General features: G+C 41.2%; 1 non-coding gene across 1 annotated transcript; it reads right to left on the bottom strand.

Annotated features, from left to right (window-relative positions):
* Positions 1–20,034: 20,034 nt before the first annotated feature.
* Positions 20,035–20,137, bottom strand: LOC124965869 (small nucleolar RNA U13). Its single transcript, XR_007105254.1, has one exon. It is a non-coding gene; the product is annotated as a small nucleolar RNA U13 (small nucleolar RNA).
* Between the last annotated feature and the right edge of the window lie 6,652 nt (positions 20,138–26,789).

Raw genomic sequence — 26,789 nt, 5'->3', positions numbered from 1 at the left:
TCAATATCACTGGGTACTCTTCTTTTCTAAGAATGTCCAACATAACTTTGAGAACTTTTATGGTGTTGTGTAACCCAATTCCATGTCTATTTAATAACAAAGAACAGTGAAGTCAACATAAACATTTAGAGTTTTCTGGGGTGCTTCTATTAAAACTAAATAATTTTATCTTAGCAAGGTGAAAGCATGAAAAATAATGAAAACAGTATCTAACCTATTCCAGAAAAAAATGTTTGTCCCTCCAGAGAGATGTTGGAAATAACACTGAAAGGAATAGTACTGTATGAAGGTGGAATAAACTGAAGGTACAATCATTTTTCAAAAATAACACAGCATGGATGTGTTAGAAATTTTAATCAACTTAACCAGGTTTCAAAATGTTTTCACATATTCCATATATTTTGTTTAGAAAAGTTAAGGGAGAAGCATGAAACCTTGTGGTACCAGCTGTAATAAGAAAGCAAAATGAATGGAAACCTAAGGAAGTTAATAGGAAAATACTCAAGTCTTTTTGAATTAATGATGATAAAAGAATGGTATAAAAACTATGACATTAGGGGCTGGGGTTGTAGCTCAGTGGTAGAGGGATTACATAGCACTTGTGAGGCCCTGGATTAGATCCTCAGCACCACATAAAAATAGATAAATTAATAAAACATATTGTGTCCATCTACAACTAAAAAAAAATAAAAAAAGAACAATGACATCACACACCCCTGTATTCAAGCACGGAATCGACACTTTGTGTTAGTAGACAGAAGGTCTAAAGAAGGAGTCCCTGGCATAACTCATGCCATGTGACTTAGTGCTTCATCCACAGCACTCGAGCAGTGAGCATGACTAAGACATCCAGTTGAAGTCACCAACCCTCCAGACAGCCACAAGCAGAAGCCCAGCTCTGGAAAGAAGAGGAAGGTTGCTTACTCTCTGGAGGTAAATATGTGTAAATGAAGCATAGAATTGGGTCAAAATTTGTCAGTGTGCCAAAAGCTAAGGTTCCATTTGGTATGGAAGATCAGGAAATGATTTGTGCCACTTTTGAATACTTCAGTCCTGGTCTTTGCAATGACCATCATGAGGTGGTATCAGGGTGATCTGCAGCAAGAGGCTGCTGGACATGCCCGTTGGGACTGGGACATGCAACTGGAGGCTCCTGGCTCTGGGTATGGAGGGAAAGCGAATATTCCTCAGGGTTTCCCATCTTCCCTGCTGCTCCCTCCTCCTCTCTCATGTGTCTTTTCTTTCATTGACTTCCTCAACCATGGGTTGCATTGCTTGGTTTCATGCTAAGGAATTGGCTAGATAAGAGCTACAAGATAACAGGATATAGCATACACAGCTCCTCTGCAGAGGCCTTCCCTAGGAATAAGAGGATTCTTTGTAAGAAAGCGATTTTTCTTCATTATGATATATACCACCATTAACATTTCAATATAGTTTCTTTAATCCTTACTCTGCCTAATTTTTTTGAGCTTTTGTGTGTAGTTGAAATGACACTGGATGTGTGGTTGTGGAGCCTTCACTATTTCATTTAATAACATTTCCCCATGTCATTATGCACTCATAGGAAGGGTCTTTTTAAGGTTCCTATGATATTCTACTAAGGTGATGGGTTATAACTTCTCATCTCCTCTATTGTCATAATAACTAACTGAACTTAGAAAAATACTTTTTGTTATAAAAACAATAATAATAATAGATGACACGTGGGGAATACTTACCAAGCATGGTGTGTTTTTCTACACATTTTTCTTTTTAACTCATTTAACCCTCACAGCAAATTGTATGAGATGAATTTTATCAATTGCACCATTTTGTAAATAAGGTGACTGAGGTGTAGAGATGGCAAGCAACTTGCTGAAGCTCCCAGCTAAGAAGTGGAAGAGCAGAGCTTCTGAATCCATGTGCTTTGGCTCCAGAACTTCTGGTCTTAATCACAAGATGGATAAGTGCCAGGGGTCCAAGCCAGAGCTGGAAACTCAAGAGTTGAGGGAAAGAGCAGAATTGCCCATCATGAAATGAAGAGGGTTTGGACAGCATTTTCACTGCTGTGATTAAAAGACCCAACCAGAACAATTGTAGAGGAGGAAACGTTTATTCGAGGGCTCACAGTTTCAGAGGTCTCAGTCCATAGACAGCAGGCTCCATTCCTCAGGGCTCGAGGTGAGACAGGAAGCAGAAGAGTGTGGCAGAGGAAAGCAGCTTACGTGGTGGTCAGGAAGCAGAGAGCAAGGTCTCCATTTGCCAGATACACATACATACCTCAAAGTCACGCCCCAATGGCCCACCTCCAGCCACAATTTACCCACCTCCAGTAACCACTCAGTTAATCCCATCAGGATTGATTCATTGATTGGGTTAAAGCCCTTGTAACCCAATCATTTCTTCTCTAAACTTTCTTGCATTGTCTCACATGTGAGCGTTTGGGGGACACCTCACATCCAAACCATGTCAAAGAGAGGGTTTGGTTGCCCATGTAAGAGAAGGGAAGAGAGACTCACCACAGATGGGGGAAACTGTACGAAGTCCTGGAGGTGGGTGAGCCTGAAGCAGGACGCTGGGGAACAGGAAACCTGAATGAATGTTTAGCAACAGCTTTACTGAGGCATGATTTAGAAATAAGCAGTGTGTACCCAAAGTGTGCAATTCAGCAGGTTGAGACCACCCGGCCACCAGTCACGCAGTCACTCTTCATCTTCTGTTTGTCACTCACTTTCTAGAATTTTATATATATGGACTCACACAGTATGTATCATTCTGTGATCTGGTGCTTTCACTTAGAGTGAGATCCGTTTATGTTTTAGTATCAATTCGTTTTTCCTTTTTATTGTTGAGAAGTATTTTGCTGTGTGCCTATATCACAACATGCTTATCCCCTGACCCTTTGATGGGTGTGGGTTATTTCCAGGTTGGCACTCTTACAAGAGCAGCTGATCTCAAAAGTTTTGTTCCAGATGGAAAAGAAAGAAGAAAGAAAAACCCTGAACAAGTAACAAGTGAGCGGAGAAAATTACAAAAGTGAAGAACTATGCTCCCAATAGACTCAGTTTTATAGACTGGTTATTTTTCAACCATCCCCATAAGAAATGGGAAATGAAAAAGCTTCCCAATTCCTTCTGGGAAAAACTCAGACACACACACACACACACACACACACACACACACACACACAAGCACAAGAGAGAAAAAGCTGTGAACTATCTTCTCTTGCCATTATGCCTTTTTTCTTAAAACAGAGAACAGGTGGGCATAGAGGTGTATACCTGCAATCCCAGTGGATTGGGAGGCTGAGGCAGGAGGACTGCAAGTTCAAAGCCAACCTTGGCAACTTGGAAAGTCCCTGAGCAACTTAGTGAGACCCTGTCTCAAGTCTCAGTGGTTAAGTGCCCCTGGATTCAATTCCTGGTACCAAAAAAAAAAAAAAAAAAAAAAAGTCTTGTAAGTCTTTCTATGGCATGCAATTTCATTCAACTAGAAGTGGAATGGCTGAGTCAGATCTTGGCTTCCAATTGGTATTTTTAAGAAGATCTTTCAAGTGGTCCCAGTAACCCAGGAGAAGTCCAATTCCTCCACATCCTCATGTTCTTACCAACACTTGGTGTTGTTAGTTTTTTGTTTGTTTTTAAACATTGCGTAGATGAATAGTACCATTTTCTTGTGATTTTAATTTGCATTTCCCTAATGACAAACGATGTTGAGCATCTTTTCATGTGCCTACTTACCATCCATATCTCTCTGAATGAAATGTCTTTTAAAACCATGTTCATATTTTTCTCATGGTTCTGTTGCATTTTGAGAGTTATTAAATATTTGGTTAGAAATCCAAAATGTGCTATGCAAGTATGCCCCTTCAGTCTGTAACTTGACTTTTTATTTTATTAACCAGAGGAATTATTAATGCTGATGAAGTCTATTTATCTTTGTTTTATTTTAAAGATAGTGCTTTTGGCATCATAGTTAAAAAACTTTGCATAACACAGGGTCACACAGATACTCTCCTACATTCTTCTTGTAGTTGTATATGTAGTTTTATAACCATAAATCAACTTTAAACTATGTTAACTAAAGATGTGCAAACTCATGAGGGGGACTTAAACATGACATTCATTCATGAAATTTGTCAAGAAGAGAATAATGGAAGGAAAGAGAAGAAAAAACAGAAACCCTTTAAAATGATGATTTATTTCTAGTTAAATAAACTCAAATACACACTGTTCTTTGAAAGTTGCAGGTTATACAATATGCATAGTATGATTCCACTTTTATTTAAAAGTATGATAATTTAGTACATATTTGTGTACAAAGGGAAGGGTTGGTAAGGATAATCATCAGTCTGCCTTGAAGAGGGGGAGATAGTTTTAGAAAGGTTGTGCCTTCTCAGTTTACTTTACATAATTCTGACAAACTAGAATTATTTTCCAAAATGCATATGCTTCTTCTGTAAATCTTCTAAAATACCTCAAAAAATGTAAAATAGAAAAGAATCTATGAGGGCAAAATTGCAAATTACCAGAATGTCATTTTACTTACAAATCAGAAAAATTCTGAAAGGGCAAGTGAAAGATCTATGAATCCTGAAAAATGTATTTTGGCAAGCGTTTCTCTATGCTAACTGGTAAGATGGGTGTTTGAAAGTACTTGTATTTCTGTTCCACTGAACAAATATATCTAAGCAATAAATATATATAACAAATATATCTAACCCAACAAAGCACTTGGTTAAACATTCTATTACTAGAATATGCAATTACGTTTTTGAGAGAAGCAGGTTAGATAAAGGAATTAAGCAGAAGGAATCACTCTTAAACTAAAACAAGATTTGCTATCACTTAGCACAGGTAGAATGACCCTGTCTTTGTATGCTCCACCTGTGGAGCTATGTTTTTGGAAACGTGAAAACATGCCCTTCATAGAACAGTTACCTCCCACCAACTTGGCAGCTTGATTGCATCTCACCTGCAGCATGCAGGTGTGAAAACTCTGGAATATAGTCAAATGGGGTGCGGGGGAGATTGGCCTTTAATATGGGATGCTCTGGCATAGTAGCCACACGCCCTCCACCTTGGAGTCACAGACAGCCAGGAAATGCAGGGATGCATCCCTCTGACACGATGGCAGGTTGACTACATTGTCCTTTTACCAAAGTCTGAAGGGACCATATTGCCTTGGGGGCAATGGATATGGCTACAGGGTTGTTGTCTGCCTGGCCCAGTATGCTATGATTGGCACCCTGACCATGTTGGCCACCTGTATGGCCCACCACCCATTACAGTAGAAAGTGACCAAGGGTTTCACTGTACTGGTCAGAATGTGAAGTTATCGGCAACTCAGGTACAGACTCAAGGGAAGCCACATATCCCATACCACCCACAGGCTGCAGGCATGATGGAGAGATATAATGACCTGTCTAAGCAAGGACTCAGGACTGCAGTCAACACACCTTCCAAGAAGGGGTGGGCACAGTACTGGTAGGGAGTTGTGAGGACTCTGAATGAGCATCCCCAGTGAGGGGAACCAGCTCCTTGGAAGCTTTGCTGTATGCACAGCAGCACCAGCATGGGTCTAGAGGACAACAAAGGATGTTGTACTAAGTCAAGGTTTGGGAGCACAAGGCAAATGATAGACTTTAGAAGCTCACATCTGCATAAACAGCGTCATAGAATAAATAACTGAAAGTAAAAATAAAAGCTTGATTTTCATGAGTGCACTTCAGTGTCTGTGTCAATCTGCCATTGCCAGGAGTTCTGTATTTGACACGTCCCTCGGTCCAACATGCAGTTTAAACCTTGTTTCTTATTGACCTTCAGTCTGCTCTATCTGTACCAAGAGTGGAATGTTGTGTTCTTGTGTGTGTTCCTCTTTGTTGGGACTAATGACACGTTAACTAACTCAGGCTGACTCTTACTTCCTGGTGAGTGAGCAGGATCAAGGCCTCAAAGGCGATTTCAAAGGTTCATGATGATAAACCGGACCACCGTCAGGGATTGGTTAACAACATTTCCGCGACCGTGATCAGCTCGTGCTTGCCATATAGTCCAGTGGGACTCTCGCCTGCGTGAACCCCTGCCTTGCTGACCTTTAAGCTGATTGGTTCCCGCCTAGCCCCACCCTACATGAAAGCTGTGCAATTTCCTCAATAAACGAGTTCCTGCTGTGACGGGTCTCCCTGAGGCGTCTGATTGTCCTCCACCAGGAGGGCTGGGAGCAGCGGTCAGTCGGCCCTACCTATCCCGGTCTGACCTTGTTGGGGAGTGTCCCCTTCCCTTGCTGCTGGTCGAGAAGGGCAAGAGGGCTTAAGACCCTGACACCTCTTCATTTCTAACTAGCCTTTCTTCATATATTGGGACATTTTATTTGGAATTTTTTATGTTTTTAGTAGTTCTATCTTCTTGGTGAATTGATTCTTTCAGCACACAATGTCTTTGTCTCCTGCGATGATTTATGATGTAAAGTCTGTTTAGTCTCAGTATAGTTACCTCTGTTCCCTTGTGTCTACGACTTGCATGGAATTTCTCTTCCATTGTTTTACCTTCAGCCCCAGTGTGTTCCTAGATCCAAAATTAATTTCTTGTAGACAGCAACTAGGGTTTTTCATTTAATTAACTCTATTAGCCAATCTCTCTTGACTGGGAAGTTGAACTCATCTGTGTTCAAAGTGGTACTGATGGGAAAGGACTAATGTTATACTGTCACTTGTTTTCTGAATGTCTTGCTCTCACTCTGCACCCAGATTTTCTGACTGTATTTATTTGGGTTACATTGCTTTGATTTGTCATGACAAATCAAAGCACGACATTGATGGATTGCTTTCACATCTCTTTTTCTTCATCTTGCAGAGGCAATTCTGTTTGTGGTTATGGTGAATATTATATAAGTCATCATAAAATTATATGATGTATTTTTTAACTGATACCATCTTTATGGTAAACACACACAAGAACTGTAATGTTTTATATTTCAGCCCTCCACCTTGATGTTATTGATGTCAGAATTGTGAACTTTTATATTATACATCTATTAATATAAATTTATAATTTTAATGCATCTATATTTCAATTACATGTTATAATTAAAAGTGATTTACGCATCAAAATTTCTATATTAAAGCTTCTATATTAGTTTACATATTTGACTTAATCAGATAGATTTCCTATTTTGCATGTATTTTTTATCTATAATCATGTTATTTCCATTCAAAGAATACCTTTTAGCATTTCATACAAGAAAGATCTAGGAAAATGAAACTTTACAATTTCAAAAAATGAACAGACAGAATGCAGAAGAGATGTTGCAGGTGATGTTGATACAGAAGGAGGAGGAAAATGGAGAAGCAAGGTATTGGGAGGGAGGGAGAGAAAACAATACAATTTGGCTATTAGCAAGAAAAGATAAGAGAGAAAGAGAAATAAACAAAAATAATACAAAATTAAACCAAGACATGCAATCCAAAAAACCTGAATCCTCAACAGACAATTCTAGGAAAAATAGTTACATGGAAAAAAATGCTAAAGATGAGAAAGAAAGAGATAAGAGTGTGCATAAGTGTCCCTAAACCAATTGACACAGCCAAAATTCACACACCTAAACATACACACAGGGGATAGAGAGGGAAAAAGACAAGCAGGGAGAGAGAAAGAGAGAGAAGAGGAGAGAGAGAGAGAGAGAGAGAGGAGAGAGAGAGAGAGAGAGAGAGAGAGAGAGAGAGAGAGAGAGAGAGAAGGAATAAAAAATAATAAAATAAAAACACTTTAGAAATTCAAAATTTTAGTGAAAACCAAAGGGAGCTTTCCCACTGAGGTGGTCAAAATATTTGACTGTTATGGGGTGTAACTTAAGAACAGACTGATCACTACTGAGAAGTCCAAATTTGACAGTCTTTATTAGCTGGCCAACTGACTGTCTCACATAATGCCCCAAAAATGGCTATGGGGAGAACAGCCCTGACCATAGGGTTGCAGGAGTTTTTATACCATAAGTCAGTACATCAATCATAAGTGTCTGTTGCTGTGATTCAAAGCTACAAACTAACATCATGAGATCTAAAATTATAAGCAGATGGGGAAGTGGGTCAAAATGATCTTACTTAGGTACAGATTAAAGAATGGTTACTAACATCTAGACAATCACTGTTGACATCACTATTGACATGGTACATTGTTTAGGAAAAAGGGAATCAAAAGGAGAACAATTTTTCATTATACAAGAGTTGCCATTTTGTATTGCCAAACATGTCATGCTAAGCAACTGATGATGGGTGCAGAGGTGGGGTGTTCCCGTGGGAGAAGTATTTCCTTCATGACATGGAGTCTCAAGGTAAAATGGAGTCTATTTAGTCATTGCCCACATAGCCTGACCTATAACATTTCCATGGAGTCAAATATGTCAAACTGTCACTTTCCCCACTGGTTTTGTGTACATAATCTAATCATTGATTCATCATTAGTGTAGAGGTGATTGTAGGGGGTGCGTAACACCATTAGTTTAACAGATTGGATTCTTTCTCTAACATATGTAAGCAGTTTATCATGCATGGCACAATTAAAAGTTTCAACAGAACTAGGATGAGAGGTCCCACTATTGTGATTATTAGACTAGGTTAACCAGGGGAACCAAGAGAACAGATTTTGGTACCAATTTCCCTCAGGTTTTCAGTTTTTCCTCCCTTTTCTTGAGCCTTTTCCTAATCAAAGATAAAAGTATCACAAATGACACCTGAGTGGTTAGTATAGAAACAACAGGTCTCCCCTAAGGCCAGACATATTCCTCATTTTGAAAACAGCAAATTGAGCCCTCTTTTGTTTTGTAAAACTACCTCAGCAAGTGAATGAGGGAATTTTTTAAATGGCTTACAGAGTTTTTTTATTCACTTAAGTTCGGATCTTTTTTGTAGACTTAAGGTTTTGAAATTTTGGTTTCCTGTAATGAGTGTAGTGGTCCCTACAGCAGTGGAGCCAGCTATACCTAATCCCACTAGCAGGGGAACTATGACAGGGGTCACTCATTTAGATCAAAGTATTAGCCCCAGATAATCCCTTTCTCCTTCCCCATAATAATAGTACCCCTGGGGAATGCTGTGAACAGTAGCACAGAATTCATCCCATTTGGTAATCTCAAAAAGTTGAAGAGCCAGGCATGGAGTTACTCCTGACGTACAAGCAAACCATGTTCCCTCAGGGACCACAAGATATTTGTCACACGGGCCTGAGGAAGTCCCAAGTACTACAGTAGATGTGTAAATTAGGTAAGAGGTTGTAGTGACCATGCATATACATTAATTTGACTGGTGAAATATGTTGTTTTAGTAGCTCGGGCCTTATAACATAGTCTAAGCAAGATAAAAAACATGATTAACATTTTTCAGTCTTATCTTCAGACAGTGGTTGGAGGGTCTCTGAGGGCTGTCCATTTTTCTGTTGTCTTGACTCAGATGTAATGAATCTATGTTATGAGTAAGGTCCTCTCCATTTCAGTCGGGTGTTAGTCCTTTCTGGAACCATTTGATGTAGATATAGTCTCCTGGCTGAAATCGGTGTTGGAAATCAGTTGTCTCTTGGGGCTGCTTCTCTCGTAAGTTGAACCTGTTAGAGAGACTTAACAACAGGTTGGAACAGGAGTGGGTTATCTTGGTAAGGGTGGAGGAAGGGTTCTGGAAGCATGAACATTTTAATTTCTCAGAGGTCATTTGCCTCCAACTTTCTGGCCCCAAACTGGCCTTTATTTTTGTGATTAAATCCGATTACCTATCTATATTGACTGTCTTTTTAATTTTTTTTTTACCTCTCTAATTTTAGGGACTTCTTACTGCTGTAGGGAAAAAGCACTGCTCATGCTGTTTCTGGCTGAGAGGAGGTGATGTGGAGTGGGCAAGCAGTTTGGAGTCTCTTTTTAGAAATTCAGTCCACCTAAGGGTGAAAGTCTGGTTCTATGAAAGAAATAAAAAACCATGAGTACAAAATAAATAGCATCTGGAACATGTCGTGAAGATGATAGAAATCAATAATCTCTTCCCAGGAGGTGAAAGAGCTTAGACGTTGTCCCCATAACAAGGCCTAACAAAGTCTAACAAGGTTGGAAAGGATAAGGCCTTTATTTTTAAACCTTTAACATTGTTAGAGTTATTAGGAATATAAACACAACATTTAGTTAAGTTACCTAATGCCACCTGATTTTTGTAAAACATCTTTTTATGGGCATGACCTTTTTGCTTAGTAGAGATCCCTTTATTTTTGTTACTTAGGGTTAGAGAATCATACTAGCAAACATTGATTAAGTCTACCTATATCAGAGGTTAGGAAGATCTTTAGGCCTTAAACTGACTAAAACCTTATAACTCTGGCAGTTTTTCTTGATAGTTATCAGGCATTTTTATCTAAGAATCTTTTTTGTCACCTCCAGTTTTACTTTTTTTGGCGGGGGCTAACACAAGTGTACATCTCAAGTTACATTAAAATAACTATTGTTTTGTTTTTAAAATGTCCAGGAATGACTGTGTTTTGGTTTTAACTGTTTTTGCTAGGTGTTTAAAATTGAGCTGGTCAAATTGACCTTGTTCCTATCTGTTGTTAAGAGCCAGCTGAGTTCCCATAGGGGTCACTCATGGGGAACTTGAGAACAGCTTCTTAGCTCCTTTAGTGCCATGTGCCTGGTAGGGTCTCCTTGATGAGGTGGTTTCCTTTGGAAACATTAGGGATGTCTTCCTTTTCCAATGACCCTCCTCTGTAGCAGGTGCACTGATTGAATTTTTATCCTCTAGTGGTTTCATTAATCTCCCTGATTGGGAGGTTGTGTGGCTCAGAACTGCAAAGAGAATTCTCTCATTCCCTGGGTTCAGGCTGACTCTGAGGGCAAGAGTCAAATATTGGTTTTCTTGGCCCCTTTATTTTAATCTTTAAGTCTTGATCTTAAACATCCAGCAAGTCAGTCTCACCAGTTATACAATAAGAGAACTGGGCTTTAACTTTAATGTTTATGACTTTATAGTTACTTACTCACTTTTATTTAATTGGGGTCTATATTATCTGTCCTATAGGTGATGATTTATTATCTCAAATTAATTCAGGTTGTTCTTGAAGCAGTACCTCTGCAAACATTAATCAGGCAACAGTTATAGAGGTTACATGGAAAATACAAAATGGAATTAACAACAATACAAACATATTTAGTTGTGTAATAGCTATCTTAAATTTTGGCTGAGCTACACATTATATCCCCTGTTTGAGATCACAGTAATTTTATAATAAAAAACCAATCTTTTGAATATAACTTTAAGTGAGCTGAAGTCTGACTTTTTGAGTCACACCAACATGTAGTTATCTCAGATAAGGTGGGGCTCTTCATAAAACTTAGGTAAAGTGGTCTAGTTCTGAAGCTGATCTTTGTCTTCTTTTCAAATATCATTTTAAAAAGTTTACATATATTGTTTCCTAAGTCTATATGAATGTTAGTTAACACAGTATGATATTACATCTAAAATATGAATCAAAGAAAGCTGAGAGAGCTTTTAACTTTTCTTTTGTGTAGTAAAGTGGCAAAATGTTTTCCTGTTTCATGATATAAACATTTAAACAGATCAGACTCTCATTATCTTTTGGAAATACATTTATAAAGTGGCAAAATGTTTTTATGTCTTACAACATTCACCTTTAAACAAATCAGTCTCTCACTAACTTTTAGAAATATATTTGTATTTTTATCCCAGTGAAGAAGTTAACATAAGATTCAGGTCCAGTTACAGAACATTACATGATAAATCCCCAATAAAATGTGCTAATCTTATAAGTTTAAAATTACCATTAAAACTTCAGGTTGTTCTTTTAAACCTTTTATTTTAAAGAATTCTATACCTGGAAGATATGAACACATTTAATATATAAAGAAGAGTAATAGAATCATAATTATATTGATGTTTTTATGTTAACCAAGTTTAGTTTTACAGAAAATTTAGACTTTGTAATATAGTACAATACTCTAAAATAACAGTTGCTGTTTAACCAGAGTTGTACAAACCCACAATTTTTAAGACTAGTTATTCTAGAGAATAAAACTTAACAGACACAATGTTAAGAGTAAATTAATGTTTTAAGAATTATTTACCATTTTACATATAGACTGAACTTTGGATTATATCACTGCATTAATATTTGACCTTAGGGAAAAACCTTGAATAGTTTTAATTGTTGTTTACTTTTGTATACACATGAACTTTAAAAATTTACCCTTACTTTACACTTTTTTAATCACTTAATTAGACCCACTTGTTTACTTAGATGTATTATGTTTTTATTTTATCACATAGTTTTTTTTTTACCTAGAAACATTTTTTTCTTTTACTAAATATATTTTTATATCTAGAACTTTTTAAAAATCTGTTGATCCCCTTTTTAAAAAATTTATATTTTTGAAACAACCCTTGTAAATTTCTGCATTTAGATAAATTACTTTGTTTTAATAAGAGGAAATGCTTTGCTATTTATAGAACTCTATATAAAATGTAGTTGAAACTTTTGGATGCTTTACATAGAATTATACCTGTTGAGACTTTTAGTAACCTTGGTTTTAGTGATGACACAAAGTAATTTTAAGTCCCTTTTCTTATCTACCAATTTATGAAAACACCAATAACATTTTAAGTATATTACCTTATGGAATTTAAGGAGTTAAGAGTACTTCATGTTATACTTAACAGTTAGTATTTTAACTCTGTAAACCAATCAGATGTCTCTAACAAACATATCCATGATCAATCCCATACATGTTAAATCCAATTTGCTTATTTTTAAAACCCAGGTATCAGAGAAGTGTATTAGACAGCATTAGCCATTTCTTCCCTGTTGAAGAAAAATCTAGAAACAATGGATTTCAGACATTTTATAAAATTAACATTTTGTCATTTTTTGACCACCTAGAAACAAAACTGTGTAACTTGAAAGCCATACTTTTGTTTACACAATTTAAAAACCTTTTAAATCATGTGAATCAATGGCATTTGGATCCATTTTTTAAATTTTAATTGATAAGATCATGCATCAATGTTGGTGCCAAACATTTATAGACATGACAATACATGAGTGTACATACACATAAAAAAACCAGACAAAGGCCTTGTAGCTTATTTTTAAAAACCCATTAGATTGAAACTTAACCCTTGTACATTGGCCTTTGAATGGAACAGAGCATTAGAAAGACTTTATAGTTGGATAAAATAGGTCTGATCAAAAAATTAACCTAGGTGCACCAGATCAAAATGGTGAACTTAAAAAATAGAATTTTAAGTTTTTTTGACCTCCATCCTGATGTGGTGTTCCTCTCATCAGAGATGAAAAGAATTAAGAGACTACAGACAAAGGTTATGCCTTATCCCTCCCTGAAGGAGTTTCCCCAAGAGACAGCATTGGTCTCCTGGGAGAGCCCCCTCAGGTTGGGGTCTTGTTCTAAACCGGTTTTTCTGGTCTCTTGGATAGCAGCTGTCAAGATTTTAGCGGACCAACTCCAATATTTGGAAGTTTCTGTTGGCAGCAGTTTACTTTTTAATGTAAGCTTCAGTGAACATGGTTAAATACCTTTTTAGTCATTTTTAAAAATTTGAATATAAGACATTTGATCAGGATGTCCAGGCTGCCCAAAGACAATTATGTGGTCCCCTGAGGGGTCTTCCAGCCTCAAAAGTTGGTCATTCTCTCTCACAGAATTTAGAGAGAGAAAAGATGTCATACCAGGTCCTGTAGTCAGCAGCCCTTCTCTGGAATTCCTGGAAATTTGTCAGTATGCATTGAAGGGGGTACATGAGAAATACAGGGGAGACTGACCCATGATCATACTCAAGGGCAGCAAAAAACAGAAAAAGATGAACAAACACAGAACAGGCAAGACACCAAAGACCATGACAAGTGGCCACTCCTGACACCTGACCTGAGGGCCTGGGCAACATCTTACCACAGTCCCGGACTCAGGAAGTAATGCTGTGTCCAGCCTTCCTCAGAGTCCCCAGATATGGATCTGCCAGAAACAGACATACCGGTGTCCCCTGGGGGGTGGAGGCACAGAAACAGGTGACTCTCTTGGAGAATTTAGTTCAGTCCTGGGGCGGGGCTCCACAGACCATGCCGCCTGGGGCTGAGGAACCTCTCTCAGAGGCCTTCCCCTAGGAGCAACGCTGTGGCCTCTCCCCTCAGCAGGAGTTTCAAGGTCAGTGGTGAGCGGTGGTTACCCACCAGGCAGCGAGGATCTCGCTGGGGCCTCCAAATGTTATGGGGTGCAACTTAAGAACAGACCGACCACCACTGAGATGTCCAAATTTGAGAGTCTTTATTGAACCGGCTAGCTGACTGTCTCACACGATGCCCCCCAAAAATGGCTATTGGGAGAACAGCCTTGACCATAGAGTTGCAGGGGTTTTTATACCATAAGTCAGTACATCAATCATGTCTGTTGCTGTGATTCAAAGCTACAAACTAACATCATGAGATCTAAAATTAGAAGCAGAAGGGGAAGTGAGTCAAAATGATCTTAGGTACAAATTAAAGAATGGTTACTAACATCTAGACAATCACTGTTGACATCACTGTTGACATGGTACATTGTTTAGGAAAAAGGGACTCAAAAAGAGAACAATTTTTCATTATACAAGAGTTGCCATTTTGCATTGTCAAACATGCTATGCTAAGCCAATGATGATGGTTATAGAGGCAGGGTGTTCCCCATGGGAGAATCATTTCCTTCCTGACATGAAGTCTCAGGGTAAAATGGAGTCTGTTTAGTCATTGTCCACATAGCCTGACCTATAACATTTCCATGGAGTCAAATATGTCAAATCGTCACATGACCAGAATGGGTGGTCATGTCTACGTCCAGTAGTCTTTGTTTCCATTTCTTCTCCAGTTATATACTGATGGAGAACTAGGGGTGGGGGATGTTAACCCCTATTTTTGTGTTGCTCTCTGAGTTCCCAGTTGGAGTGGCCTAAGGTTGAACCTGTTTGATATAAAACTCAGCTTCCCTTCTCAATAGTATGAGGTGGGATAGGTTAGGTCATACTATCAATTTGTGTTTTATCCATTTGGACCAGTCTGGTGCACTCCCAGGGTAGTGCTTCTGCAGCATTCTGTGAGGGGATTCTAGATGATGGTGCTGAGGTCTAATTAGACCTCAGGGGCTGTGTTGGGTGGAGCCTTCTTTGGAGAGACTAGATTGACCTGCCTCTTGGGCTTGACAGTAGCCAGTCTCATGTACGGGTCTGGTCCTCAGGTGCCTCCCAAGAAATCCAATTGTGGGCATGGAGGTGGGTGCTGATCCTCCACTCACACCTGCCCAGCAGCAAACCTTCCCAGGATTCAGCCCTGAGTGTATGCACCCCACCCAGACTCCCAGGATGCTCCAGTTGGTCATATGGGCCACCAGACAAAGGAGAAATGAATCAGGCTGTCCCATGCGCTTTCAACTGGAATTCCTCTGGGTACAGTCTACTCTGTGCCTGTTTCTCTCACATTCTGTCAGGCTCAGCCTAAGTCCCTTCCAGGACATTGTGACTGTGCGTATTTCGTTTGTTATCACTGCTTTCTGGTCTTCCAGGTCCTGCGGACACTGCAGCAGCACTTTCACTACAAGACGCTCCCACTCAGCTCTCTGTGGCCAGTTGAGATACAGAGCATGTTTTCAAGCACCGGCACACAGTGCAGCATCTGGGTCAGTTAAATTTATGCAGCAGCTTATCTCAGGTTTCTTCATACCTCAACATGCCATAGCCCAACTTGCAATGCAGCTTCCTCTACTCTGCCACCTTCCATGTGCACCCAGTGTTGTTAAACATTTAAGTTAAAAGATAACTATTTTATTAAATTTGAAGCTAACACAGGCCAGCCACTGCATCAGTTAGAAATTTTATCTGACATAGATTTTTACAAATCAGGTTATTAATTAGCAGCTTGGCTTCGTTAATTTAAGCAACTCTGAACAACCTGTGAACAAAAATATTTATTTAAGCCTACTCAATGAAAAGTAACCTAAACAACAATTTCCCCTTCATGCTCCTCATATAGGGACATTTCACTTGTATGAGTGTGTGTACCAAGGGTCACGCAATGGAATAATTTCTACATTTGCATTTTAGTGACCAAGCACTGTGTGCACCTTGCCACTAATAGTATCAAAACGGTAAAACTCAGCTCTAATTCTTCAGACTCTAATCTTTCTGTGTTTCTGCTTCCTTGGGTTAAAAGTGGTATAGTAGTACAGGTTGCCTCAAAGGGTTACAGTGAGGAGAAAACTAGGTGAAGAGGTCTGGATACTTCCTGGTATGTGGGAACTAGTATAAAATCTGCAGTTGGAATGGTAATGATGATCATCATTATTCATGAAAATTTTCTATAATAAACGGAATAACAGACCATTGTTTGGCTACATGAGAGCCACATCGCACTTTTTAGCCATGTCTCAATTTTCCTGTTACTCAGTTCTACAAAGGTGTTATTCAGAGCTGTATCTGGTCTTAGTTTTCATGACTAATGGAGACTAGTATTTTGCATATCAATCATCTTAGGCTCCTCTGTGGCCCAATTCTGTCCAGTTACCCGCTGACTTGCCAGAGGGAAATCAGGCAAGGAGGAGACACAGAGAAGGTGACAGGAGAAAGGAGGAGGTTAGAGGCAACTATGCCACGGTTCCTGGGTGCGTGGGTGTCTGATCTTCTAGCAACAACCCCAGGGTCACTGCATGAGATGCATATTCCTGGTTGACGGAAGTCCCCAAGTTTCCCATGGTATGGCCAGGCCAAGCCCAGAACACCCTCAAGAGAATAGATTGTGGAGACATGTGCCCACTGGTTTGTCCAGCAGGAAGTAAGATGAGACCACCTTTTAGTGGAGGGGCCATCACTACTCAAAAGCCTTAAGTTCTTCTATAAATTAGCATGATTTTCAAGGTTCCAAAGTTTAGAAGTGCTCATTTGGAAATGGTACGTGGTACTGCCCTGGTTGGGGTCAGGAAGCCTTCTGAGGGATCCGGGCACCCAGGGCCACTAGAGAGTAAGAGGGTTAAAGGAGTCTCTGATGTTCCTTAATGTCCCCTGCAACTAGCAGTGTCTGGTGGCCTCAGTTCTCTGCCCAAATTCCTTGGAAGATGCTTTCTCATCTCTGGAGATCCGTCGGAGAGACCAGTCCGGGATTTGTGGCACTGCAGGACTGAAGCGTAAGTAGTATGGCAGAGCATTGTACCTCTCCTCTAGGGTTCAGGGAAAACTGTACTTGTTAGAACCTTGGAGTCCTCTCTCTGTCACTGTCCCTGACAGTGAGGAAAGCTAAATAAACTGGACACCTGGAGTCAGTGGAATGTAAGAGGGGCAAAGGAATCTCTGGTATCCCTTTTTAGCCACTAGAGCTTGCAGATCTGGCTCCTTTACCTCCTGATCCCTGGGTCCACGTGCTTGGAACACCCATACACAGGTGGGGGTTTGAGTCTGGATTTTCTGTCTGGGTTGCAGTGTTGGTATTGACTACATGTCAAAATTGGACCCCATGTTCCAGGGAGCAAGTGCAGCCAGGGATGAGTCCCCAGGGTCATGCTCTGTACTCCCTGCCTCCCGCCATTGATAGCATCCCTGTGCACAGTGTGAGTTATTCAGCAGCAGGGAGGGCTCTAACGTAGTCCCAATTCTGTATTCAGCACTATGGCCCAGCACAAGCCCATGCAAGGGATGTGTGCCTTGGTGCAACCCAGAGAGAGCACCATGGGTCCTGCCCTCCAGGAGCTGAAGTCTGCAGGTAAAAATGCACAAAAGTTCCAAGTACATGATCCTGAAAGAAAAGAACTGGTGCTATAAAAAGTATACAGCCACAGGGCATGGTGGCCCATGCCTGTACTCCCAGTGGCTTGGGAGCCTGAGGCAGGAGGATTGTGAAATCAAAGCCTGCTTCAGCAACTTAGTGGGGTATGGACCAACTCAGTGAGATCCTATCTCCAGCTAAATACAAAAAAGGACTGGGGATGTGGCTCAGTGGTTATGTGCTCCTAGCTTTTATCCCGGGTGTAAAAAAGTGAATACAGCCTCGCACTGTAATAAGGGTGGGGTCACTTGGTGCAGTTATAAGAACTGCAGTGAACTGGCATTTCTTCTGAAACCAAAATGACAACAGGAAGTCATTCTTGGTTACTTTGGGGAGCAGTGTTTCAGAAAGACTCCATGCCGAGCCTGGAAGGCACAGTGACCTTTGTCACACAGGAGGTTGGAAAGTAGGCAGGTGTGAAGGGAGAGAGCCTGGGCAAAATGGGAAACAGGTGGGGAAACCCCAGGGTTCAGATACCCCGCTAGTTGTCCAGTGCTGTGTGACAGCACCCCGTAACTCACTGCTGACGTCCACATTCAGTGGCAAGGTCAGTTTTGGAGAACCCGGATTCAGACCTGCACTGCTGGTGCCTCTGCCTTCAGGTCTCCTATGATGAGGTAAATCTGTGGGAAAGGCTTACAAAAATAGGGCAGAGCAAAGACGATAGCTGATGTCAGACGGGGATGCTGACCATTTTAAGTAAGATGGCCAGGGCGTGCTACATTAAAACAGAGCTTTTCCACAGAGATTTGGGGAATTTGAGGAAAAAATCAAGAGAATATCTGTACAAAGGGTATGAGAGAGAGAGAGAGAGAGAGAGAGAGAGAGAAGGAAAGAAAAAACAAAGGAAGGAAGGGAGGGAAGGAGGAAGGAAGGAAGGAAGGAGGAAGGAAGGAAGAAAGGAAGGAAGGAAGGGAGGGAGGGAGGGAGGGAGGGAGGAAGGAAGGGAGGGAGGGAGGGAGGAAGGGAGGGAGGGAGGAAGGGAGGAAGGAAGGGAGGGAGGGAGGGAGGAAGGGAGGAAGGGAGGAAGGAAGGAAGGAAGGAAGGAAGGAAGGAAGGAAGGAAGGAAGGGAGGGAGGGAGGAAGGGAGGGAGGGAGGAAGGGAGGAAGGGAGGAAGGGAGGAAGGGAGGAAGGGAGGAAGGGAGGAAGGGAGGAAGGGAGGAAGGAAGGGAGGGAGGGAGGAAAGAAGGAAGGGAGGAAGGGAGGAAGGAAGGAGGAAAGATAGAAGCCCTGATCCCTAATGCCTCTGGTGATTTCCTGGAGGAGTGCAGAGTGACACAGGGCAGTCAAGGGTGGCTCAGCACAGGGGATCCCACCTCTCTGAGGCCCCCATGGATGGCCTCAGACCCTCCTCAGTGGGTGCTGCATGTGCACACACAGGTGTGAGTGCAGGAAGGTGACCAGGATGCTGTCCGACTGTTGCCCTACTCCTCTGTGGTCACATGCAGAGAGGGCAGCACTGACCACCTTCTCAATGGAGGACAGCAGTGAGGAGCCCGTCTGAAGCACCCAGAAGCCTGTGTGGATGGGTATGGTGGTCACAGACATGGTGGAGCTAAGGAGGAGGAGCTGACCCAGAAGTCCCCTAGCCACAGAGGATGGACGCACCAGGTGGCACCAGGATGGGAGTGTTTTGAAGGGAAGGATGTGCAGTCATCTTCTGGTCACCAGGAAAATCTTAACACAGCACATGTGGATCTTCTCCACTAAAAAGCTGCAAATGTCAGTCAAGGCCACAGAGAACACCTCACCAATGTCCCTGGTGTTGACAGAGTGGCTGCCCTGAGCTTTTAGGAGGACTGGAAGTGAGAGCTGCCATTGTCCTGGGCTCCATGTTCAGACCTAGACTCCATCTAGCAGCCTCAGATTTAAACTCTAAGAACTCTGCATGATTTCTTATCTGCATGAGTTCTGATGCCATGGACAGACTGTGGTCACCTTCACCAGGGAGGTAAGAGGGATCTTTACAGAGGGACTTTCAGGGTCCCCAGTATTTTGGCAGTGCTCCTTGGTCAAGGTCAGTGTATCTTCTTGTTCCCACACCACAGAGATACCTCTGGCCACCAGCATCCCACAGAACAGAACTGTCTCTCTTCCAGTCAGTGTATGTCCAGCAGCAGGAGAGAGTCAGGTGGAACTAGCTTAGTGTTCCCTGGGACGGCAGATGCATAGGATTTGCCTGGATACCCTGGTACACTTCAGTCTATATTTTTTCCACTTCAGATGGATAATATGCTGATGTCATTAAAAGGTTTAGAGGGAGGCAAATTTCACAAATGGCATGAACACCCAATCATCATGCTTGTGAACTGAAGAGGATCTACACTTCAGTCCTATATGCTTAGCCAACAGGTGTTCCAGACCCAGGAGAATGTGGCCCTGGGGCTGGTCCATGCTGGGGACCACTGAGAAGATGCCCCTGTAAATCTCAAATCACCCTGCTTCATGCTGGGGCATGAAGGACATCCCAAACACAACTCTCTTCCTATGGGTAAATGACACTATTTCAAGATGAAGTAGCTCATGATAGGGTTTATGACATAGAACATGTTGGCATGTCAGGGGATTTCAGACCTGGGGAAAAGAATAGAGGGATTGTTAAATAGGATCAAGAATACCCATAGCCCAAGGAAGGAAATTCAGAGGCAGGGAGCAGATGAATGTTTTCCAGGGTGGTGTGTGTGGAGTGGGGTGTGACTGTCTAACGGGAAGAGTTTATCAGTTTGTGGTGATTAGATGCTCTCCCACCAGATAGTGGTTATGACTACCCAGCATGATGAATAGACAACTCCTGAATGGTACTACTTAAAGTTACTAAATTCCTCACTCTTTGATCTGAGCGCTTAGGATACACAACAGAAAAGGAGAAATAATTAAAAATAAAACACACTACCTTAGAGAGGCAAAGGCTTCTGGCACTGTTGTAGGCACCAAGTAAATCTCAAAATCTGACCTTAAGTGACTTGCCAGAGCCAGCTCCAGCTCCACAGCTGGCTGGGCCCTTTGCTGGTGTGGGTTCTTCTGTGCAATTGCAGAGCCGGCTCCAGCTCCACAGCTGGCTGGGCCCTTTGCTGGTGTGGGTTCTTCTGTGCAATTGCAGAGCCGGCTCCAGCTCCACAGCTGGCTGGGCCCTTTGCAGGTGTGGGTTCTTCTGTGCAATTGCAGAGCCGGCTCCAGCTCCACAGCTGGCTGGGCCCTTTGCGGGTGTGGGTTCTTCTGTGCAATTGCAGAGCCGGCTCCAGCTCCACAGCTGGCTGGGCCCTTTGCGGGTGTGGGTTCTTTGTGCAATTGCAGAGCCGGCTCCAGCTCCACAGCTGGCTGGGCCCTTTGCGGGTGTGGGTTCTTCTGTGCAATTGCAGAGCCGGCTCCAGCTCCACAGCTGGCTGGGCCCTTTGCTGGTGTGGATTCTTCTGTGCAATTGCAGGCTGGCTCAAGCTCCATAGGGGCTGACATGGCTGGTACTAGATTCTGAACTCTATGTGTGGAGCTCATTCTAGGAAGCATGCCCAGGAGCAGAGCTGACTGCAGCTCCCTGGGGGAAAATGATCCTGTGCTGTCCAGGCTCTTCTGCTGCCTCTGCAGAGCTGACTCTGGCTTCTGCTTTGCAGCTAGTAGTGGTTGTGGACTGACCCTAGTTCATGACTACTGCATCTAATAACAATGCCTCCGGCTCTGAGCCTGGTTTTCATTCTATCACTGCTTCTGTTGTATGCCCTTGAGATTTTTCCAGAGTTGGTGCTGAAGATAGAGCTGGTGACATTATGGCTTTGTGAATGTATTTGATGACCTTGAAGAGTGCAACTTAAAACAATTTAAAATGATTACAAGGTTAAATTTTGGTTTATGTAAAAATTTTATCTTAAAATATAATAAATTATAAAGAATATGAAAGAGACAAAGAGAATTAAATTAAAATAAAATAAAATGGTTGCCATCAGCGGCAGAGTATTAAAATACTGGCCCTGGAGCCTGCCCCGGTCACAGCTTAGGAGCTGGTGTTGAAAGTGGCCCTGGACAGGCTCTATCTCTGGGACTCGTGCTGTAGCTGATGCTAGAGCCACCAGTTCTGTGGTCGTTGACCTGAAACAGAAGACGGAGTCTGGGAAAGTGCTCGAATTGTCTCAATTTCATAACAGTCATTCTCCAGCAGTTTTAGAATAAGATCCTTCACTGGGGCTGATATTCATTTTGGTCTGGTAGCAGTGAGGCCCTGGATTCAATCCCCAGTGCTACAAAAAATCAATTTATCTATTCTAGTACTTATCACTCTATCTTATTTTATCATATTATTTTTAAATCAACATGTCTTTTACTAAGCAATTATTCATCATTCAACAAACTGAGTGAATATCACATATTCTATATTTTAAAATATTGATAGAATCCTGTGAATAGAGAAAATCCTTGCTATTAATCTAGAGATACAATGAATCTAGAGATAAATCTAGAGATGAATTTAGAGCTATCTCCCAATACTTTCCACTCAATATGGGGAATGGAACACCATGCCCTCGCCCAGCTACACCCTCCTACATGTGAGGGTAGTAGGTTCTCACTGGGGAGAATAGGTCCCCTGTCCTTCACCATTTGAGGGGAGCAGGTCCCCATGCCTCCACTGTGGGGTGTGTAAAACCATGTATACTCCACCTGCTCAGGGGAGTTGATCTCTGTACAGTCCTTCTGATGGTTTTCCATTCCAGATTATCCCAGTTCTGAATTGGAGAAGGCATGCACAGGTACATGAATATGTATATGAATATGTGTATGGATATGTACATATGTAAATATGAAAAGTAACATAAATATGAATTGAACATGCAACATATATGTGAAAATATTATGATCATGAGCATGAATATATGCATGTGAATACAAATATGTATAGTAATATGTACATGAATATGAACATGTATATGAAATGAATGTGAACATGTATATGAATTAGCATATATGAATGTTATAAATGAGTATGTATATGAGTATGAATATATGCATGAATATGAATATGAATGTGTACATGTACTTGAATATGAATCTGTAGATGAATATGGAATAGGTGAATGAATATGACATGAATTTCTTATATATGAATATATATATATGATTATTAATACATGTGGATATGAATATGTACATAAGTATGAATATGTATGTTAATATGAATATATGTGTGATATGAGTGCTGATGTAAATGTATGCATGCATGTGTACTTTTATATTAATATAAATATGAATGTGTGTATGAATATGAACATGTACAATGTACATGAATAAGAATGGGTACATGTACATGAATATATATAAATATGTGCATATGTGTGTACATATGTACAAATATGAACATGTACATGTGCACGATTATGAATATGCATGAGTAAGTACATGTACATGGGTATGAATATGAATGTGTACATGTATGTGATATGAATATATGTATGATAGTGAATATGTTTCTTTTAGGGAGTCCATCCTCATGCCCTCTACCTCGTGAGAGAAGTAGAACCATGTCTTCTCCACCTGATCAGGGGACCTCATCATCTGAACAGGCCATCAGATGATTTCCTGTTCCAAAAAATTCCAGTTCAACCATCAAAGTACAAAACTGGAGAAGACATGCATATAAATACACATATGAATATGTATATTTTATATATGAATACATATTAGTATATATGCATGTATATGAATATGTATGAGTATATTATGAATATACCTGAAAATACATATGAATGTGTACCTGAATATATATGGATATCTTTATTAATATATATAAATGTATATATGAATATACATGTGAATTAGTTCCCAGTGCTTTCTGCTCAGTATGGGGCATGGATCACAGGGCTCTCCACTTCATACGGAGAATACATCTCCATGCCCTCTATCCCATGACGGGAGCAGGTCCACATGGGAAAGTAGGGCTCCGTGGGAAGAAGATCCCCATGGCTCCACTGGTGAGGGAACTGGAACCATGTACCCTCTACCTCCTGGACCCTCCATCTGGTGAATTTTCACTCCAGAATATTGCGGTCCAACCTGAAATACAAAACTGGAAGATGTGTACATATATATGAATATAAATATGGAAATATATATTAGCATATCACAAATACATATTGATATATATGGATATATTTATGAATACATGTATAGATATATATGAATATATAAATACACATATGAAAAGTTTAAATCTATTCAAACACTTTACTATTTGATTAAATGTCTTTTTCAAACATGATGCTGTTCTGATATCCATACAATGTGCCATCATTAGCAATTTACTATATTTATTTGCCCAGTCCCCTATTTTAGAACATTTAGATTGGCACCAATTTACTGCTGTTACAAGAAACAATACTATAGCCAATATCCCAATGTTACATTTTTGCATTATTTCAGAATATTTCTAGAACTACATTTGGGAGATAAAAGAATGTACAGTTTTATAACTTAGGTATTGTCAGTTTCCTTAAAGGAATTTATATCAACTATTTTTTTCAGTTATAAGAGGTCATATGTCTTTTTTTAAAATCTTTCTGTATTTGTACCTTATAATTATACATAATAGTGGGAACCAAGCCAGGCATGGTGGCAGATGTCTGTAATCCAAATGGCTCAGGAGGCTAAGACCGGAGGACAGCATGTTCAAAGTCAGCCTCAGCAACTTAGTGAGACCTTAAGTAACTCAGTGAGACACTGTCTCTAAATAAAACACACAAAAAGTCTGGAGATGTGGTTCAGTGGTTATGTGCCCCTGAGTTGAATTCCCAGTACTCCCCCCCCCCCAAGAAAAATATATATATACTGGGACTCATTGTGATATATTTGTACATGTACATAACATAGTTTGATCAGTTTCAATCCTCAGCACCCCCCCTTCCCCTCCAATGGCCACTTTCTATTGAGCTAACTCTGAGCTAGACTTTAGGTATTGATTAACTCATCTTCAGAAGACCTTAGAAAGTAACCTAATCCTTATGTTTAAAATGGTGGCACTTCCTTGTAATCCCAGGAACCGGAAGGCTGAGACAGGAGGATCGCAATTGAAGTTCACCCTGCTCAACTTAGCGAGAACCTGTGTCAAAACAAAAAGGCCTGGGGTGTAGCCCTGTGGTGGAGCACCCCTGGCTTCAGTCCCTGATTCTGCACAAAAGGAAGGGATATGTGGTTCCTCTTCACAGCTTGTACATATTTCATGTTTTGCTTTTTTTTATTATTTATTTTTTTTAGTAGTACTGGAGATTGAACCCAGGACCTTCTGCTTGTGAGGCAAGCACTCTACCAACTGAGCTATCTCCCCAGTCCCATGTTTTGCTTTTTTAAGAAAAACAACAGAATGCTTGTCTAAGTTCAGAGTGGGATTTGAAACCAGTCTAACTCCAAAGTCCACGTATCCCATGAACTTGCTAGTATTCCAACTAGCAAGTGTGTGAGAGTGCCTGAATTTAAAACAAAAACAATGTTTTTTAACTGGAAGAGGTCTAAGAAATTTTGTTCAGCATTGTTACTCTTCCATGAGAAAACAGCCCCTGGTGAGGGTAGAGACCAAGTCACAACAGTCACACTCTGTCTAGTGAACCTGTTTACTCCTACCTCCCTGCCAGGCCTTGCGTCAGTTCCTAGAAATGGAGCTGTGGGGTCCCCGGTTAGCTCTGATGACCGCTGCTAGCCTCCGTTGACAACTCTTCCCAAAGTTTTTGATTGTTGCCATCTCAGAACTCCAGAGAGAAAGCTAAGCAAAGATGCTCTGGCCTTTTCCAGGAAAAGGAAGATTTCCACTCCTGCGATGTGAGTCAGAGACCCAGGGCAGCACTGGTGCCAGCCTGGGAGCAGAGCGCCTGCGCGGTTCTAGACTAGAGACCTGAGCATCAGCCAGGTTCCTGGGGTCAGACAACCCAAGCCAGTTCAGGAAAGGAGGCCAGGCAGAGGAGACTGGTGTTCTAGAGATGCCAGAGGCCGATCAGAGCCCCTCGGACAGGCAGCAAGTTTGGTACTCAACAGGAACAGGTTCAAGGGCAACCACAAGCAGGGGTGTGCACAGGCCCACACACACAACTCCTGCTCAAGAAGTCTAGCCTCAAAGTCCCCTGGGCCCTGGGTGTGGTGGCCCCTGCAATGGGAGCTTATCCTGGAGAAGGTTAGTTGTGAGCAGTCAGAAGACTGGGTGCAGCTTCCCGCCATGGGCATGTGGGGGAGCAGAGGACCATCAGCAACTTCTGGGGAGCCATTTAAATGGAAAATAGTCCTTTAGGAGGCCTGGGGTGTAGCTCAGTGGTATGGCACTTCCTAGCATACCCAAGGACCTGGGTTCCATCCTGCACTGCAAGAGGTTAAGAGCTATAACATTTTAATTCACTATATGTCCATGAAGGGGACATCAGATTCTATCCCCAAACCTTGGTTATTTCATTTTTGCCAAAGGACTTAAAAGTCAGTACACCATGTAGTTTTCTGTGTTGCTCTTTAATCTTGAGTGAATGCATTTTAAATAGAGGATGCAGCCTCTGAGTAGCACAGATCCTGCTCTGAACGCGTTTCTTCCTCATTCTTACCTCCATTGCGTCTGCAAGAATGAAAGAAAATATATACCACTGCTAGGACAAAATCAGAATGTTACCTTTAAACTTACCTAAACTGAAATATTTATATCCCTAGAACCATATCTGCACATTTTCAGTGTTACTTTGAAAAGCAGAATTCAGGATCAGTGCTTACTTTGATTTGCTCTCTGATCTGCATGAGGGGGTGAAGGGAATTCCTCCAGCCTGCTCACTGGAGATGGGAAAGGGTGGAGTTCACCCAGGCCCTGCTGATTTCCCTAAGCAGAGCTGGCGCTCTAGGGTATCGTGAAGGCTCCTATTTAATTTGCTTTGCTTCTTCAAAGTGTTTTCAAGACTGTCAGACATTGAGTAGCTGTTTTAAAGATTGGGAGCAATGGTGAGAGAAGCTTGCTTTGAGGTTTACAGGAC

This window comes from Sciurus carolinensis, chromosome 15 (assembly GCF_902686445.1).
Source record: "Sciurus carolinensis chromosome 15, mSciCar1.2, whole genome shotgun sequence".
NCBI lineage: Eukaryota > Metazoa > Chordata > Mammalia > Rodentia > Sciuridae > Sciurus > Sciurus carolinensis.
The sequence above is the reverse complement of the archived record's forward strand: the minus strand, read 5'-3'. Positions and strand labels throughout refer to the sequence as shown.